This window comes from Lactuca virosa, chromosome 9 (genome assembly GCF_052849685.1).
Source record: "Lactuca virosa cultivar CGN04683 chromosome 9, Lactuca_virosa_CGN04683_v6, whole genome shotgun sequence".
Taxonomy (NCBI): Eukaryota; Viridiplantae; Streptophyta; class Magnoliopsida; order Asterales; family Asteraceae; genus Lactuca; species Lactuca virosa.
Window position 1 is genome coordinate 213402848 of NC_136434.1, and position 5692 is coordinate 213408539.

General features: G+C 38.7%; 1 non-coding gene across 1 annotated transcript; it reads right to left on the reverse strand.

The window, feature by feature from the left end:
- Positions 1-1874: 1874 nt before the first annotated feature.
- Positions 1875-1981, reverse strand: LOC145141739 (small nucleolar RNA R71). The gene has a single exon (XR_013722933.1). It is a non-coding gene; the product is annotated as a small nucleolar RNA R71 (small nucleolar RNA).
- Between the last annotated feature and the right edge of the window lie 3711 nt (positions 1982-5692).

Sequence of the window (5692 nt, forward strand, 5' to 3'; positions counted from 1 at the left end):
TACGTTTAAATATAACTACATATTAGTTATACTTATAAAACATTGAGATTCTAATTACGTCATAAGTATAGATTTATATAGGTTAAGATTGGATGGTATCCGATTAACCTATATTGAGTATGAATGTTCACTTGTAGTCATCCTACCCTATAGATAAGAATACCCTCATTTCCATAAAATACACCCGTAAGATATGAAAACCCGAATAATGCCTAGGAAGAATAATAATCATGAAAGACATAGTACCAATAGATAGTACGATACTATTTTCAAAACATAGAATCAAAATACTTTTACAACTTAACAAAGGTATATACAAAAGTATTTTCAAAGTATAAATATACAAAACCTATGAGCTCAACAAAATTACGTTGACGTTTTCAAAAACCACATGTATTCCTAGGAAACCAAGAGATGGAAAATTGTTTTTCCGAAAGCAGTGGTTGATCGACAAAGTTACCGAAGACTTAATACCATTATAGTTATGCATACGTGTCAAGGAACCTTTTGTATTAGAATTTCTACAATTTTAGAAGTATGTTATGATGTCATATTTTTATCCATAATGGAATTGATATTTATTCTTTATATTATTTTGCATTGTTCAATGTATGTTCAATATCTATGATCCAACATTCTAACGTCGCACAGCCCGACGTTTATGCTGTCGGCCGAGGGTGTGGCATTCAATCTTTATTGGGTTACATTTTTCTCGCTAAGAATCGTTTCGACTTTAGGTGCCAATAAGAATTTGTATGTTTAGGGTTTTATTCCACTGTTGTGGTGGATGAGATTTTGACCTTTATAAGTTTCCACTAGGGTATACCTCATGCTTATGATTTTGAAATCCTTCTATTAGTAGTTGCAGATTCTGGCATTCTAAGTGGTGTCGACTCGTGTTATGGCAGTGGGTTTAGAAAAAGCCACAAGGGTTTTGGAGGGTGTTTTAAGAATAATTTGTAAGGATAGATTTCATAGACGAAATCTAATTTAAGTGGGGGAGAGTTGAAACACTCGTTTTCCAGAAAGGATCAGTTAAAGACCTTAAGAGATTAAAGATAAGGTTTTTGAGAGAAACTGATATTGCCATATTTATACATATTTCTAGGTAATATTTGAATACATTTTTATACATATATTGATTATTTGCATAGATAAATGGTACTTATAAGGTTAAGTTACATTTTGCAGCCAAAAGAAGTCATCTTGAAGAATAAGGACTAAAAGCGACAAGGATTGAAACTTTGGAGGTTAAAAGCTTAAAAGATGAAGAATTCAGCAAAAAGTCGTTCTCACGACATGAGGAATCAAGCCTCACGACGTGAGTATGGAGATTCTAGAAGATAAGCATCCGGAAGCAAAAATCCGTGTTCGATACAGATTAGTACTAAACTCACGACGTGAGAAGCCTTTTCTCACAACGTGAGGAGGGTAATTTCGAATATTATAAATACTCTTGATGCTTATGGATTTTGGAGGTTAGCTAGAGAGAATAGATATTCTAGAAGTCATTTTTCAGAGGATACAAGAAGAGGATCCGAGAGGACACCGGTCCCGGTCTAGTGCAACCTACAATTCCAGTCACTGCCACATTCGAGCTTAAAAGACATATTCTTTATGCGCTTAAAGATGTTCCATTTTCCGGGAAAGATTATGAGGATGCATACAAACACCTTGATGAAGTCAATGACATAGCAGATTACTTCAACATCCCTAACGTTCCAGGAGAGACGGTGCTTTTGAGAATGCTTCCCATTACTTTCAAGGGAGCCGCTAAGGATTGGCTAAAAGCACTTCCACCCGGTGCAATTACTACATGGGCGCAGATGCGTGAGAAATTTTTGGAACACTTTTGCCCACATTCCAAAGTTTCTAAACTCAAGAAAGCTATAGCGAATTTCAAGCAACAACTGGGGGAGTCACTATACGAAGATTGGGAACGCTACAAGGGGTTGATAAGGAATTGCCCCCAAAATGACTTGAATGAGCAATAAGAAGTGTCTATCTTTTATGATGGGGTTAGTTTTATGACAAGGCAACTCCTTGATTCTCAAGGGCCATTGACTAAGAAAAATATGACTGAAATCAAGGAGTTAACTGAATAATTTTCCAAGCATTCTCGTGAGTACCACAATCCTATGCGTGATGGGGCAAAAGGAATTTGTAGTGGAACTTCTGAAGATATGGCAGCTGTGTTAGCCATGCTAAACACTATGAACCGAAGGATGACAAAGATGGACCAATCAATTCATTCTATTAGAGTTGGTTGTGAAAAATGCAATGGTCCACACTTGAAAAAAGACTGCCACTTGGATGATAATGGAAATAAGAAAGTGCAAGTTTGCTACTTGAGTGGAGATAAGTATGATGAAGATTGGCGTAGACCAAAGAAGGAGTGGTTACCGTATGCGGAATATAAGAAGAAAAAAGAAGAAAAGTATAGGCAGACTGGCTGAGGCTTCTACCAAAAAGAACAACCACCTCCTGAAAAGAAAGTTGATCTTGAGTCCATGCTACACAGATTCATGGAGGCTTCGGAGAAAAGACACGAAGAGACAGATGCGGTGATAAGGGACCAACAAGCATTGTTAGGGAATCACCAAGAATCAATCCAAAATATCGAAGCCCAACTTCGTCAACTAGCCACTTTGGTGAATGAAAGATTATCTCCACCAATTCCCGAGAAAAAGCCTCAACCATATGTTATGGTTATAGAAACTGAAGAGGATACCATCTATGAGTTCCTTGAAGCACTTGAAGTCAATCCACATCAGTCCGGACCAAAGTCGAAGAAGTCCAAACTCGAAGAAAAAAAGGTTGCTGAAACTTCGAACTCACGACGTGAGCATCCAAGGATCACGACGTGGGGAGGGTATGATCAAAAAAATTCAGCAGATGTGCAAGCTTATCCTCCTCCGCTTCCGTTTCCGTCTAGAGCTCATATTCACCAAATGGAGTAGTACACTTGAAGTTTATAAAGCAAGTGAAGGGTATTTCAATAAATACTCCTTTTATTGAAGCATTGTCTAAAGTTCCTGAATATGCCAAGTTCTTGCAAGCTCTACTTGACACTCGCCAGCAATTAGAGAAAGATAGCAAGGTGGTACTTAGTGAGCAAAGCTCTAAAGTAATATTGGGAGAGTTGCCAAAAAAATGGGAGATCCTGGATGCCTCACTCTTCCGTGTGAATTTAGAAATAACACAAAGACTTATGCTGTGACATCCCCATTTTCACGGCCAGAAAAGACCGATTTGTTTATGCTTTATAAAAATCTGAGTACTTCTTTTAATAAAAATCTTGCGGAATTTGTTCCCAGAAAAACATGATAAATACGTTATCAAAGCATTTCTGAAGAAATGTATTTTTATTCATTTTAAACCATTTGGGATGTCATCGTCAATACAGAAACATAAGCATAAACAAAACTTACATTCATTTACACTAGTGATCTACATCTCTTTTAAATCTCTCAGTGTAAAGTAACTTCACATTGACACCTGTGATACAAATAAACTGAGTGGGTCAGGTTGGGAAACCTGGTGAGTACATAGGGTTTTCAACCCACAATAATATAATTATTATGTTTAAACAAGAAACAATCAACTCAATTACCCTTCCCCATTATCTTCTTTATTCTACCCTAAGAATCAACTATTCCTCGTTCATTTATTCCTAAGGATTATCCTAAGGAATCGGCACGCAATCCATCGTTGCCAGAGTATACTCATTTGGCACTACGTCGCATAGTCGCCAGGTTTTAGGCACTAAGTCTCATAGTCGCCAGGGTTTATACAACATGCACTACGTCGCATAGTCGCCAGGGTTTATACAACAGGCACTACGTCGCATAGTCGCCAGGGTTTGTTTATCGACAGTATCGTTTCCGAGAATCCACTCGGAATACATGTCGATTGGTTTTTAGAGTACATCTGGTGAATACACAGTTCAAAACACCTACAGGTTGCGAGCCTGCTAGTGTCCACTGGACTGTCTAGAATAGTCCGTGGTTGTCATCCATACTCTGCTGAATGACGGGGCCAACACATGCGTAAAAGGCTTCTCTCATGGTTTACCTCTCACCCTTATCTCATGGTCTATATCACCCCTCATCATTTTGTTTTTGTCACACAGCAACTATTACATCTACCCATGTTTTACCCAACACATTTTATAGATATAAAATACATATACAGTTTAAATCATTTAAAACGTGTATACAATCGTTCATCCAACACAGATAGCAAGTATACAGATAATATGCACACGTAGCACGTAATTTATATAAAATACTTCATATCTATGTGTAAGATGAAATGAACTATGCACTCACCTGGAAGGTGGTGACTCTGCACTCGAACAGCGCTTCGTTACTTCTTAAAACAATTTCCCTCGACAAAACCTAGTATAAATACCACTAGGGTTTAGTTTTAACGTTAACCGCGACTAATTAATAGCCTAGCTAATATTATTATTATATAAGCGTTAAATAACACTCAATATAATTCATAATAATAGCCCAAATAAATATTTTAAGGACCTAATAACATTACTATAATTATTTAAAAGCAATATTAAAAATAGCGTAGGCGTAGCTCGCTTACAGCGGATTTTAAAGAAAACCGGGCTTTGCTCGGAGCAGCGTTTCCGAACCGAAAGACCCTTTTTCTCGGGACTCCGGGAGCCTCTGGGCTTCCTTCGGGTGTTAGGGATTCACCTAGACTTTAGGGAGGTTTCAAAACCCTAGAGAGAGAAAGTAGTGTGAGAAGAAATGAAGAAAGGTGTGAAAATTTCGGAAAGGCTCGCATGCTATTTATAGCCTCCAGCAGCCTCGGACTACGCTGCGCGTCCAGCAGCTACGCTGGGCGTAGTCTCGGATAGGGTTGCCAGACGTGTTCCAGCTGGCTCGCACTCGGACATGACCCGGATAAGACCGAAGGTACGCGGGGCGTAGTGCGAAGCGACGTGGCGTGATCCGAGGGGTGCTCTGCGATCAACGATGGATGGCTGCGATGAGGCCACGTCATCATCTCTCATCAGACTTCGTGATTTCGATTCCAAACTTCAAAAATTCGTATCTTCCTCATACGAGATCCGTTTTGATGTTCTTTATATCCACGCGTAGGCGGGAACGTACTCTACAACTTTCGTTTAGACTTCGTCGGCTAATTTTGACTTTATTTTAAAAGTTATATTTTTAACAGGCCGGGACAGGATTGGTCCGTTAAAAATTCATAACTTCTTCATCCGACGTCCGTTTTTGTCTGTCTTTTTATCGTTATGCTACTATTAACGAGATCTTCGAATCTCTTTTAGGTTGTGTCGGCTAAAAACCGCTCGATCTAATATTCGAACTTCGGGCTGTGCACTGCTAAGCCGAAACTTCGAAAAATTATAACTTCCTCATACGAAGTCAGATTTGGGCGTTCTTTTCATGGACGCTCTCGGTTTAACGTTTTCTACGACTTTTGTTTAGATCGCTAAGGCTAAAAATCGCTCTATCGTAAATTCACTATTTACGTCTCCCGGTGCCGTGCTGGTCTTGCTGTAAAACTTCGGCGGGTCATAACTTCTTCGTTATAACTCGGATTTCGGCGTTCTTTATATGTACGGAAACCTTGAGACATATTCTAAAACTTGGTTAAGGTTATTTATTCTAAATAATCTTTTGTCGAAAAGTCGTTTTCGACCCCT